The sequence below is a fragment of the Chelonoidis abingdonii genome, chromosome 6 (genome assembly GCF_003597395.2).
Source record: "Chelonoidis abingdonii isolate Lonesome George chromosome 6, CheloAbing_2.0, whole genome shotgun sequence".
Taxonomy (NCBI): Eukaryota; Metazoa; Chordata; order Testudines; family Testudinidae; genus Chelonoidis; species Chelonoidis abingdonii.
Genome location: NC_133774.1, coordinates 94,323,571 through 94,338,165, shown reverse-complemented (window position 1 = coordinate 94,338,165; position 14,595 = coordinate 94,323,571). Strand labels below are relative to the sequence as shown.

Sequence of the window (14,595 nt, the reverse complement as noted above, 5' to 3'; positions counted from 1 at the left end):
TCCGAGTTCAGATTGCTTTCCAGAGCGGTCACAGTGGGATACTGTGGGATACCGCCCGGAGGCCAATACCATTGATTTGCGGCCATACTAACCCTAATCTGATATGGTAATACCGATTTCAGTGCTACTCCTCTCGTTGGGGAGGAGTACAGAAACCGGTTTAAAGAGCCCTTTATGTCGATATAAAGGGCGTCGTTGTGTGGATGGGTGCAGCGTTAAATCGGTTTAACTGTGCTAAAATCGGTATGAACGCGTAGTGTAGACCAGGCCTTAGGTTATATCTCAGTTTTACCAATGTAGATTAGCCAGTTAGTCAAATTTTACTGATAATGTAGGAGAATTCTAAGATGGATAGTTGGAAAACAACTATTGGAGTGTTTAGTGAGAAGAGTTCTCTTCAGGATCCAGCTTTTTGAGTAAGCTTCACTTTTAGGAAGATATCCAGGGAGGAAAAACTAGCAAAGCTAGATGAAAGTGTACTGTTATGTACGGTGTGGTTGGTGATCAAAGTTTTTAAAAATAGATACTGTAAAATTACTTTGGTAGAAAAGAGTATCAGTAAAATAGTTTTTCTGCCAGCAATTTTCAGATTTAGACAATTCTGAACACTTGCCAAAATTCACATGAATAATTAGTGATGTTCTAGAGTGTTTAGTGCTGTGCTAGCAAAATTTATGAGTATTGTACTATAGCTGTTTGTTAGATAAAACATAAAATGGTTGCAAGGGATGCTGGGCCCCGAGCTCCTTCCATTCTGTGTCATGGAGCAGCAGGGCACAAGAAGGGTTATAAAATCCCAAAAGCTCATAAAGATACATGGAACATGGCCTCGTGCATGCTTTCTCTTATCACCTCTGAGTCTCTGGGATATCACTAATCTGTGTGTGTGCACGAGGTGGGAATGGATGGATTAGAGCCACGGAGCACCCACTCTTTATGATATGATCTCCTCATTTACCATCAGATTTTCCCCAAATGTCTATTCCAATTCTCTAGTCCACATTAAGAACAAAGAAGGCAAAACTTTATATTCCTTACTAATCTAAGGGGGCGGGGGGGTTGGAGTGACACAAAGTGAACTAACAATAAACCAAACATTTCTCAAATCGTCTTTTTATATCATAGAGAAGCAAAAAAGGGCATAAACCCAACTTGTATCCTGCTTTGCAGACTGCTGCATGTTCTGTTTAGAAGTGTTTCTCACTATGTGAGTTTTCAGATGTATAAACTGTCAAGTCTTTTTCAAAATCACTTTGAAAGAACAGTCATTTTTAATCTTACACCAGTCAGTGGCACTTTTGAAATAATTTGTGGCACTGGCAATACAACCTAGTCATTTTTTCTTTTGCTCCTTGAGCAATCAGTGGTTTTAATATACTATGTAATATTTAAACCAAGCATTTAATGGATATGTGTTACCTTTATCTAAGGAATGTTATTAGGCCAGTTTTACAGCTCTTACCTTTGGCTTCCAAACTATCTGTGCAGGATCAAGATGATCAAGATGCCCATTACTAGCAATAATAACCAATGCTAATTAAAACTGTTACTTTAAAAGACACATATGTTTATTCATACTGAAAAGTTCTGTTTCCCATGCAAATTTTCTGATCTTTGCACTGAATAAATGTGATTTTTTTTTTATGTGTAATTGGTTGATATGTATGCATTAAATTGCTTAAATTGGATACATGGACATTTGCTTTTAAGGTAACCTTCACTTTGGCTTGTAAAATCAGTAAACTAAGGGTTGTCGTGACTGACTCACTGTTTGTTTAGTGTATATTTTCCCTTTGAGAATGAGCATGCATAACTCCCATTAAAGCTAATGAGGGTATTATGCTTGTCAAGGGGAGACTGAACTGTGCATTTGTGTAAGGTTTGTTTAAAAACAATGAGCCATGTTTTCAACTGTTAGAGCAGTTGCAGTTACTGGCATAAACACAGTACAAGGAAGTGAAAATCCAGTTTAAAAGATAAATCGGGAGTATTTTCATTAAAGTTAATAAAGCTAAACTGGTGTAAGTGAGAGCAGAATCAGTCTAAACTGGGCTTTTTTGAGAGTGGTGGTGAGATCAGGGGAGTGCCTGTACTTCTTCAAATCAGCTTTCTAAGTTACTGGCAGAGTTCTTGATCTGTAAGCCAACCTGTTTTTCTTGCTATCTGTGGACTTACCAATTGAATCTAAAAACATTTACTTTTTTTAAACATGAGACAATTTTGATTTTTCTTGCTTTATTTTTTATTTTAAAGCAACAAAAAATAGTATATGGAGATTCTATGAGCTTCAGTCTAAAGAAGAATAGATATTGGAATAACATTGACAAGTGTGTGAATAACTATAATATTTAGGGGCTTAAATCAGTAACGTACTATTTACTTGTCTACATAATGACATTCATCAGCATCCTAATCCCATTCATGCTCCTTAATTTAGGATAGTTCCAGCTGCCATTAGAAGGATGTTGCAATTGGTAAAGAAGCAATTTCTTTACTCAGAGCCTTTAAAATAAAAGAATTTAGAACTTTGTATTATTTGATAGCTCTGCTATAGATTGCACACTATAGTTTATTAAAAATCAGTGTATGTCCAAAACAATTTCAACAGGTTGTCTTCATACGTTTGTTGTTTTTCTTTTTGGAGGATACTCCTCAGACGGTCATGTCTAAAACTTGTTCAGTCAGAGATGCTGCAACATGGGTAGCCAGCCTCAGGTTTGTGCTCCCACAAGAGATTTACGCAATAGACTCTATAATGCAGACCTCTGTGACACATAGTACATCAATACAACGAGTTAAGTTAGTTTTAAGCTAGTTCTTGCTATATCAAAGCTATACTTTCAAACTGAATGTCTCAGGGAACATGCATTTGCCTTTTCATGTTAACTTGTGGGTGTCATGACATTTCCTCCCAGAGTGCCCTGTGGTTAAGAAACGTACCATTGCTTTGATTTGGCATCTTGTAACTCACGTGTTCCAGACAGGTTCCCCCTAGGGAGTCCCAATCTGTATTGCCCCTCATCATGATATTGAAGCTTTGTGTTGAGGAGATATGGTGCAGTGGAAAGCAGTTGTCCCCTCTGCACTGACAGTGGTGCTCCAGGGGAAAAAGAAGAGCGTGTTCCCCTTGAGACAGGATGAATGAAAATGGGTAACTGGATTTTTAAAATTTAAATTAAATACATTTTTTTTCTTTTTAAAAATAACTGTTCAAATTATATTTGAAATTGACAACTCGTGTTAAGGCCTAAATTTACTATAATCTATTAAAAGTAAATAAAAAAAATTTTGAGCAATACATGTTTTGCTGCCACTGTTATACCAATTATATTAGACCAATAAAAACCAGCAGGATCTTATTAAAGGGGACAAGACATTTGTCACATTTATTGTAAATACCATGATAAAACAAACGATAACAGTAAACAACGTTGTTTGGCTACTTATTCCTATTACTACTTATTTCTTATACACTTATTTACATATATATATATATATAAATAAATAAAAAATACTCATTCGCACAATCATTCGTACAAGTTTTGTATAGATGTTATAGTTACCAGCCTAAAAGTTGCTTGTGACAGAATACTGACCAGGTATCCTATACACAAGAGTGGAGCCGAGTCCGGGTCAGGTGCGCACCTGATGCTCCTGGAGGGTGGTAGCAGAACCAGATACTCAAAGACTTTATTCTTCAGAGTCCAGTTTTATAGGAATTTATCCCTATTTCAGTCCGTGAGAGTTGCTTCATTCTGCTGTTAAATCAATCAGCAGGTGGCTGGCTCCATCTTGTCAGATGTTTGTTTTTCCTTCCTTTGAGGTGGTGGAGTGGATTCCAGTTTGCCCTCCGGGCGTCATCTGGTTGATCCCACTTGACACCTTCTTTGGGGGACACTGAATTCTTCAGGCTGGTAACTTCCTAACCATTCATTCATTATTTAAACTAGACACTCATTCGCATACATTCTCTATCTTAATCCCATCTATTTCACTGTCTCTTTAGCTTTCGGGGTGTTACCAATTTATGTGAGACTCCCTGTCTTTTATCATTCAAAAATAAAGTGAGATGAAAATTTACAGAGGGTGGGGGTCTCTGTGTACTATAACAGCTACTGGTTTGGCTCACAGCCGCCATTACAAAGTAAAGTAGGGACTACAGAGTGTCACTTAGAGAATGGACACTTAGAGTCAATTAACCTTTAACAAGTTTCATACAAAGTATTTCTTTCAGCAGGCTTCACACAGACACAGCTGGTGGCTTGGAGGCTAGAGGCTAAATCTCGGGAATCACATTTATTTCTAATACAAACCTTTAGTTATAAAGTATTAATTAACAGTAAATCATTTCTAACAATAAATCATTTTTCACATAAACCATGTCTAATATAAACCTTCTGTAATATCCCTACACCACTGTATTAAAGAAAGTCATCCCAGTGAACTGTCAAAGTCACTGGCTAAGCACCTGAAACTAGAATTTGATAGTGTGCTAAACCAGCTTTTAACAGCAGAAGCCTCTTCAACAGGTGGAGAGAGAATATTTTCTTAATTTCAGTTTATTCAGCTAGTCCAGTCAATGACTAGTTCGTTCAAAGTTTAAAAACTTATTGGAATTTGAAAAAGCAGACCAAGCTTGTTTTCCTCTTCCAATCTATGAATAAAAATGAGATGTGAGAACATGAAATCTGCTAGTTCTAAAACCTAGAAGGTCACAGTGATCAGAAACAATCAGTTCAATTCACTAGCTGTAGACAATACTTCCTTTGTGTAATAAATCAGTTAGCTTTAAATGCAGAACATGTTTTGATACATTGGTATTTTTTCAGTATATGCAGCACATTTAAGGTTATTTTATTTAATAAAAATTAATTTTACAATGCTGGTTTTATCCATTTTTAATTGAATTCCAAATTTTCTTCCAGATGTAGCTTGACTCAAATCACAGTTAGAAAAAATAATTTTCCAGTAAATAAATGCATTTTTCACTATTTTCTAACATAAAAAAGCAAAAATTTAGAATCTGAATAAATATAAGTTAAGTTTAAATAAATGTGTATAGATATAGTATATGCACCTGAAGTACTAAATTTGATATAAAGTCTTTATTTAGGAAATCAACCATTTTTAATAGTTATTAGCCAATATAAATCAACTTTTCTTTAGAGAAATAACAAAAAAGTACAAATGCAAAAAATCAATGATTTAAATTTCCTGCTTGCTATTTCTCCAATGACTGATTTCCTTTCCACACTCCTGGTGAGCTTCTGTCACTGCCCCAGTGAATTTACCAGAGCCTCCCCATCAATCCTTCCCATTAAACAGAGGGGCCACCAGCTGCAGTAGTAATCCCCAACTCCTCCACCTCCCCTAGCCACTTCCAGACCCAAGCAGCTCCCAGGACTACCTTCCTCTCCTTGCCAGGGGCTGGATCTATCCCTGAAAGAGAGGATAGTAGGTTCCAGATCCCCTCCAGAACAGCCTCTGAGGGTTGTCAGCTCAGCATCCACTTCTTGAGAGGCGGAAATCTGCAGCCAGGAAGTGAGGGCATTGACGGGAATTAGAAAAAAAAAAAAGAGAGAGAGAAAAAGGTAACAACAGTAGAATAAATAAAGCACAACTATTGTTCTACTGCCCAGGAACTTCCTGAATTTGCCAAGTGGCATTATAGTTAAAAGCTGTGCTCACCACGCTTTAAATATGTGGATGGAGGAGAATTGATTTTCAGGATGGAGGGTGCGTAGTGGGGAGTCTGGCTGTTGATCGTAGAAAGGAAATTAGTTTGGATTTGTTTGTGGATTGTGGAAAAACTGATTGTAATTGTGGGGGAGGTAAGCGGAATTGAATTTCAGTGGAGGAAAATGTCTGTTGTTATGGGGGATGTTGATTAGGAGGGGAGGCAGAATTCATTTTGAGGTGTGGGGGATAAGAAGAATTGATGTTGCCTAGAAGGGAACTTGATTGAGAGAGGAGGCGGCTTGTTGATTTAGGGGGGAAATGGAATTTTGAGTGGAAGGAGGTGGCAGATAGGGTGTAAAATGTCTTGAGAATGGAGGAATAGAAGAGGTGTGCTGAGCAGGGGCCAGGAAATAGGAGGAGGGAAGAGCAAAGCAAAACCAGTGACAGTCATTGTATTTATTAATATTAATTGTACATGTACATGTTTGAATGCAAGCAGTTACATTAGTTGCCAGAGGGGTAATGTGCAATTGCAAATCTGAGCAATTCCAGAGGTTAGGGAAGGAGGTGGTCCATGCTGTGAAAACAGGTGAGAACCCCTGTTTTGTACCATTAGTACAGACAATTGGTGTTCGAGAAAATTATCGATGCTTCTAGATCTTTGAGGCATGGACTGACCGTGTACAGGGCCTAGCACTGTGAGTTCCCAGTCTGACTGATGACTCTGTCCCTTACCACAATACGTGTTAAATAATTTGTGTCAGACTATGGCTTCTTTCTGAAGTAAATGCAAACAGATCAGATGTGCAGCTACTATGTTGTTCTTTTATATACAATTTTAAAAAAAATCCTGCTTATTTTTCATTTATCAGCAGATTTCTTATTTACTTATGTGAAAAATAAGCAGAACCATTTATATAACATTATAGGTCCTTGTCTATTTTTTTAATCATGTAATGGAATTAAATAGTAGTTTATGTAAATTAGCAAGACTTGCTTTCTGCCTTGCTACTTCTGCTGTATTTCAACAGAAGAGATACAGAATTAGTTCTACAGTCAATTTCTGCGATCTCTCCTTTGTTGTTTTGTTTTTGTAACCCAGAAGTTCCTTCCTAGGTTTTTTCCCCGTTATTTATGTTTAGAACATTGTAATGAGTGAGGAACCTTTTCGGATTATTCATTGTATCTCATTGGTGCTGTTGAATGAATTGGTTATTATACAATACTGGAATTTTTATTATAGTCTTATTAATATAAAATTATACTTGTAATAATGAGAGGCATAATCTGTAGATCAACAGGTGGCTATATAGTTTCATTGCTTTTGTTTTAATGAGAATGTAAATGTATATCTGAGTACCGTGTCTCTTCGTGAGGAAGGACAAACCTAGACATAAGCGTATTATAAAATAGCAGTACACAAGCATCTCTTGTGTGGCCTTTAATCCATGTCTGGGTTAGTGAAATATGCAGTCTTTCAAAGACTGGGTAGAGTATGAGCAAAATAAGCTAGGGGCTAAAATCAGTACTTATGGTTGTTTTGAAACATCTGCAAAGTCTTCACAAAATCTACCTAGCAGATCACCTAAAATACTATCACTACACTAGTCCCTACAAAGTCTCATAATATGGTTACAGCCATATTTCAAGTGTTAAATGGTGTGTAGAACAGCTGTGGATTATACAGACTTTAACCGTGTGGATATCAGCTCATTAGTTTCTCTTTCCATCTCTTGCCTTTTCATTCCGAATGTCATGGTCAAGTAAAGCAAAATTCTGATCCTCATATTTAGTTTGAAGATGGTGGACCAGCATTGCTTCTTCAGCAAATACATAATATAATTACCATAGTAACCCTCAGAACAAATGTACAGTATCTATAAAACTCACTAGCAGATATTGCATTATTTAGTCCTTACAAAACATTTGAAGAATGTAAGATCTGTGACTATTTCTTTTACACAAGAAAATAGAAGTCTAAATAATAACCTGGTGATCTTTACCATTTCTCTCCATGTTGAAGCAAAAAGGAATAATAAAGTGCACATTAAACTTAGCCATGAATTGAGAGAGCATTAATTTCTGACGGTGTTGCAATAAAAGTCTGTCCACAAATAAGATAGCATTGAAAAAGTCTATCAGGTCTTCAGAGGGACTGGGTGGGAGAGGTAATATCTTTTATTGGATCAATTTCTGTTGGTGAAAGAGTCAAGCTACACAGAGCTCTTCTTCAGAAAGGCATACAGAGAAAAAATCTCACCTATTTTCTCCTTTTCTCTTTCTCCCACTTTTTTCTCTTCACTCCCCCTGTTCATATTCTTGTATCATTTCTAACCCCACTTCCCCTGATGCTCTCATGGTCTGAATAGGATGCTGGGTACCAGAGAAACCCAATCTCCTTTATTACTTGTTTATGCTGTGTGAAATGTACGTGTGCATCTGTCTCAAATATTTGATAGTCAAAGATCTGTATTTCAGCTATGCCCAAGTCTCTAGTACCTTTCAGAATTCCATAGTCACCACAGTCTATCTTAGCAAAGAGAAATCCAAAGGATAATTGTAGCAGAGCCAATATAGAAAAGTACCATATCTCTGGCCAGGTCTACACTGCGACTTTAAATCGGTTTAATGGCCGATATACCGATTTAACGCTGTATCCGTTCACACGACGTCGTCATTAATATCGAGTTAAACGGCTCCTTAAATCGATTTCGGAACTCCTCCCAAACGAGAGGAGTAGCGCTAAATTCGATAGTGATAACTCGGATTAGGGTTCATGTGGCCGGAAATCGACGTTATTGGCCTCCGGGCGGCATCCCAGAGTGCAGCACTGACCGCTCTGGACAGCAATCTGAACTCGGATGCAGCGGGCAGGTAAACAGGAAAAGCCCCGCGAACTTTTGAATTACATTTCCTGCTTGCCCAGCGTGGAGCTCTGATCAGCACGGCTGGCAATGCAGTTTGAAATCGAAAAAGAGCTCCAGCATAGACCGTACGGGAGATACTAGGTCTGATCGCTGTATGGGGAGACAAATCTGTTGTATGCAGCTCCGTTACAGAACACGAAATGCCAAAGCGTTTGAATAAAAAACTCCAGGATACACAGCGCTGCGTGACAAGCGTAACGGGAAGCCAGAGACTCAAATGGACGCTCATGAAGGGAGGGAGGGGGTACTGAGGACTCCAGCTATCCCACAGTCCACAGCAGTCTCTGAAAATTATTTGCATTCTTGGCTGAGCTCCCAATGTCTGTAGGTTCAAACACAGTGTCTGGCGTGGTTCAGGGAACAGCTCCTCAGTTTATTTCCCCCCACCACCACGTGAAGAACAAAAGGGAAAGATTGCTGTGCTATGGCGTTTGCTCAATGCACTCCGCGAAAAAGGCGCCAAAGGGTTGTCTGCTGCCTTCACAAAGGGAGGGGTGAGGCTGTACCCAGCACCACCCGGGGCAGTGTTTTCTGCCCCATCAGGCACTGTGCTCTCAACACGGAAGTGGGAACTATGGGATAGCTGAGGAACAGCTACCCACAGTGCACCGCTCCTGAAATCGATGGTAGCTTTGGACCATGGACGCAAACAATCGATTTCGGGATCCCACTGTGGACGCGCTAAACCGATTTTATTAGATCTGTTTTGTAATATCGGTTTAAGCTAATTCGAAATAATCGTGCAGTGTAGACGTACCCTCTGTTTCCGAATATAAAGTTGGTAATAAATGTAGCACTTGGGCATATTGTGAAATCTAAGGTTAATTGTTGTATCTTTTATGTTTGCTTGCTTGTTTTGGGTTGGGGGAGGGATTTCAATATCCAGGGGAAAACAGTATAATTATTGAAGATGATGGGCCTATACCCCAAAATCATGACTCAAAGTGCCCTTGATCTTTGGGAAAGTCTCGATCTGAACTTCACAGCTCTATACTTTCCCTAATAAACAACTGTGTATAGTCATCTTCACTTGAAAGAGGAATGAGCAACTGCAGTATTAGTCTTTATGTTAATTTATGATTATATCATTCTTGGTTTCCCAGACTACTTTTGTTATGTGTATGGTATCTAATGTTGTACAGCTGTGTTGTCTCTCTAAAAGTTAGTCTCTGATGAAGGCAGTACCTGTTACAGGTATTTTTTCTTGTCTCTTGTTTTGCTTTATGATCGTGCACAAATCATCATCTTAATACTCTGTACTTTTAATGGGTCACTTCTAAATGAGGATTTGATGACCTTTTTACAAGAAAATATTGCAGGGTATCCGCTTCAGAAGCGGCTTGTAGCAAACAAATTGCTTTTGAATGATAAGAATACAAAAGGTAAGAGATTTGTCTTCTAAAAAGTTTTGTTCCATAGACTTGATTGTCTTACTTCAAATAGAAAAATCAGTACATTTGGGAAACACTGACTTCAAGAAGGGTGGTCGGAGAAAGAAGCAGAGAGGGGAATTTGGAAGGAGAAAATGTCTGACAAGGGCAGGGGAAAGAGGCATACAAAACGGGAAAAGTTTGGGCAGTACAGTACAGAGTGGGGTTGTAGACTGAAGAAGAAAATGGCAAGGAAGGAAGGAAGATAATGGAGGAGGAACATAAAGCCAGCAGAAAAAAACTAGGTGGGGGCCAGTTGCTGTGAGTAATTGTCTGGCATCCTGACAAACTGGAGACTCAGGTGTTAGGCTCTCTGGAGTGACTCAGGACTGTAATCTGGTGATGTGTTCTATAATTAGATTTCACCAGGCCAGGAGCAAATGTGAACTCCTGGATCACTATACCAGTTTTACCATGGAGTGACAGACAGCCTGGAGAGTCTAAGGGGATTACCTTGCCACCCAAACAAACTAGACTTTGTGATAAAATGTCACTTACATAAAAAAAATCACACCACATTTAGCTTGCTTCTAGTCACTTACCACAAATCAATTGGTACCCTAGATCTTACGACGAAGACAATGCTGACAGCCAGTTCTATAGTAAACCAACTAAAGGTTTATTACATAAGAAAAGGAAATAAGAGTTATTGAGAGGTTAAAGCAGGTAAAATATATGTACAGGTTAGACACAATCTATAATTCCAAATGGTGGCGGAGATGTAGTAATCTGCCAGTTTCCCAAAAAGTCTCTCAGGGCTACACAGAATAACTCTGAGGATCTATGTCTTCTCATTCAGTTATTCCACCCTGTTAGAATCCAAACAGATCCTTCATCTCTGAACTTCTCTTGAATCCATTCTTATAGCTTCTTCTCACAGAAAACTTGATGATAGGGTCACTATCCATGTGGGCTCTTACTTTGATGACAGAGAGTGAGGAATGCATTTAGAGTCCATGACCTCCAGTCACCACACGCAATGACCACTTGCTTTGAACTTAGCGCTGTTCTGTTGAAGTTCTTCATTTGTGTTCCACAAAGCTTCTTTCTTGTTGGATGGGTTATTTAGTTACAGGGGTATACACAATGTCAATGTTTTATGTAGACAGGAGCTTCTCCTGTTAGTGTAGGTACTCCACCTCCCGAAGAGGCAGTAGCTGTGTTGACAGGAGAAGCCCTACTGTCAACGTACTTCTGTCTACACCAGAAGTTAGACTGGTTTAACTGCATCACTCAGGGAAGATTTTCTACACTCCTGAGCAGTGTAGTTTTACTGACATAAGTTTGTAGTGTAGACAAAGACTGAGGCTCAACATAAGTGACACCTGTGGAGTTTGAAGAGGAAGGGCCAAATGATTGGCCATCTCTCCAAACAAAGAGAGCTCATGAAGGGAACTACTGGCTGCCCTTCACTGTCAGTAACCTTCAGAGAAAAAGCACAAGGACTATTTTAAGGATAGTAATCAGTTTCGTTGAGTCACAAGTGTAAACTGTATAATTTATTGTAAAAATCACTATAAAAGACATTACAGGAATGACAGGCCATTTAATTAAAGAGAAACTGTGGCTCTAGGAGGAAATGACTGAATTTCAGGACATGGCTAGGTGTAGCCAGGGAAAATTCATGATGTAATATGGTATAGTGTATGCTACTTTGGGTCTGTTTGAAAAAAATATGCTGAACATCCTGCAGTTCTTTTGCCATGGTATTCACGCAAATACCCATGACATCAGAGCACCTGGCTCTGGGCATGATGTATGACGGCTTCCAGAAGTGATCCACCATCTTCCTAGCATCAGCCTCACTGCCAGCTTGACGGGAACCTGAGTGTTATCCATAATTTGCATATTGCTTCACCTAAATTAAATTGATCATCCCCAGTGATTTTACAGTAATTATACAGCTCACACTTATGACTAAATAAATTAGTGTACTGTCCTTAACATGATGTCTTGGTGCTAGTGCCATAGCAAGTGCGAGGCGAGTGAGGCACTTGCCTCGGGCGTGCAAAGCAGAGGGGCGCAGCTCTAGCGCGATCGGCGGCACTTTGGCGCCAGCTCTGCCGCTGCGGCTTCTTCGGCAGCTGGTCCCTGAGTCCCTGTTGGAGGGAAGGACCTGCCACCAAAGAATGAATGAAGCAGTGGTGGCAATTGAGCAGCAGGTCTTTCCCTCCAACAGGGACTCAGGGACCCGCCGCCAAAGAGCCTGGAGCCAGCCCTTGCCTCTGGTGTAAAAATTCCTTATTACGGCTTTGCTTGGTGCTTTCTCTCCCATTTTTCCCTCCTTGTTTCTCTGTCTTTCCATCTCCTGCTTTCATTCTGCTGTTATCACTGTAACGCTTTGATGTTATCTTCCTCTCATTCTGTTGTGCTGTTCCCTTTTTATTAGAGTCTCTCCTGTTTCTTCCCTGTCATCTCTGTGCCATTCTATCTTTTTCACACTCTGGTCCCCTTCCCTATTTCCTCCATTTTTATTCTATCTCATCTCTTTCTGTCTGGTCCCTACTCTTCTTCCTTTTCCATTTTCACTGGTCTTCTGTCTGTAATTCCTTCTGCATCCTGCGTTCGCTCACTCTCCGTTTGGCAGCCATGTGTCTCCATTGAAGACTAGTATTTTTTCTCTGATGGCCCAGCTGCTGACCAAGTTTCAGTGTAGCCCCCTGAAGAACAGAGTCTTCAGATCTGCAGGTCTGGCTTTTCACACTTCCTTGAGGGAAGAGGGCTATTAGCCAGTTTTGGGGAGGAGCAACAGTCTTGGTTGACTGTGGGTTGTGCATCAGAAAGTTTGCATTCTGTGTTGCTGGTTCATCAAGTTGAGCCCCTTTTCTGGTAACAAATCTGCCCAAGAGTCATGCCAACTAGAGCTTTTATGATCCATAAAGACAAAGAACAGACCGAGGCTGCAGGAATGGATACAGAATACAAGCAAACACATGAAGTAATGATGACCATGTGTCTTGAATAAATGAAAAAAACTAACATGTATGCATATATTTATTTATGGTCCATTTGTTTATAGGAGAGGACATTATTAGACTGGGGTGGGGATGAGGAATGGTCGTATGGGTAGGCTTGAGGACACAGCACAGGGAGAAATTCATTTGGAGGGGATAGAAGGAAGGTAGGGGGAAGTGGAGGAGTGGAATGACAAAGAAAGTGTGTGGGTGGAGGGGATGCTATGAAGAAGAGGGTTCAAAGAAGCATGGTAGCTGAGGAGAGAGTGAGGCCTTGATGCAGAGGGAGTTGGGAAGAGGCAGGGACAATCAACAAAAGGAGAATGTGATAAGAGTTCAACTTTGATTCCAGTGAGTCTCAGGTGTCTGGCTGGGGTGTAAAGGCCAAACAGCTGCTCCTGTTTCTCCTTGGAGGAGCTCTAAGGGGTGGACAGGTCATCTCTGGAGATCCTCTCACTGTTGCTGGCACTCAGAGCTGGTGCTAGGCGTAAGCAGACTAGCCATCCTGCCCCACTGCAATGGCTGGGGAGCTGTGAGGATCCCCTTGCTGCCCACGGCAGCTTGGGGACCCACTGTCTTAGGCAGTGGGGGTACTTCACAGCTCCCTGCCGCTATAGGAGGCAGCGGGACCCTGCAGCTTCCAGCCACACGGGCTGAAGTCACAGAGGTCTTTGGAAGTCACAGATTCTGTGAGTTTCACGACCTCTGTGACAAAATTCTTGCCTTAATTATTATTCTACCTGCAGATCATGAGAGATGCTTAGTGGGCTCTTGTGCTGCTTCCTCCCAGAACCCTCTTGAAGTCTAAGATGGGCACTCATGGGGACTCTGGAGTTGGGGGAACTGAGAGTTTCATCTGACCTGAACCCTCTAAATCTGCAGAAAGTGCAGGCTCAGCAGGCAGAGAGGATGGGAGCCAGGTAATAAGAGCCAGGTCACATTCTTTTCTTGCATTTATTTAAATTTACAATGGTGTTAGAGAGGGTATAACTTTATTGTTGTAGAGGCATGACAGTCCATTAGTTTCCAAGCACTTTACAATTAGGTGAGATCATCCTCACTGATAAGGTTCTCTTTATAAACAGAACCAACAGGACATGAAAAATGTGCTTATGCTAGTCCGTGCATTAATCCTTCTACGTATTCTGTCTGTAGCTTGATTACTCTTTCTTTAAGCTTTTGTAATGCGCATTCTTCAGGTTTAGGAGTACTTTTCTTTGTTTTGTTTTGTTTCAGAGTTTTCTTTTGAATCTACTACTCCTGCCTATTGAACTTGATCCATTCAGGAAGCACTAGCCAAAGGTAGTTGCAAATAATTATCAGAACAGGGGTAACTTTTAGAGAGACAGAATTGCGGGAGGTACTGTGTATTTTCAAAAGCTGTCTCTAGTCTCAATATCTATTATTCTTTTCTCATTCTGTAATTTAATGTACTGTTCATTTTTTTTTCTGACCTCTGATGATTTCAAAATAGCTGAAAGGGTTTGTGTTCAAAAAGCTTCCAAACTGTTTACTTGCAGAGAGATCAAGCATGGAAAATGTCATCTCAAGAAGTAAATATTTTGCAAAGTTATGAGTATCTGAAAGCTAGCTGTTAGAGTTGGT

At 40.0% G+C, this 14,595-nt stretch overlaps 1 protein-coding gene across 3 annotated transcripts in view; it reads left to right on the top strand.

The window, feature by feature from the left end:
* Positions 1-14,595, top strand: part of JAK2 (Janus kinase 2) — a 168,645-nt gene that overhangs the window by 9,581 nt on the left and 144,469 nt on the right. Inside the window, exon 1 of one of the 3 annotated variants that reach the window (XM_032777900.2) lies at positions 13,763-13,910. The exons of the other annotated variants lie outside the window; for them this stretch is intronic. The gene's annotated coding sequence lies outside the window, so the exon portion shown is untranslated. Of the gene's footprint in view, positions 1-13,762; positions 13,911-14,595 lie in introns of those variants that run through there. 3 annotated transcript variants of the gene reach the window in all.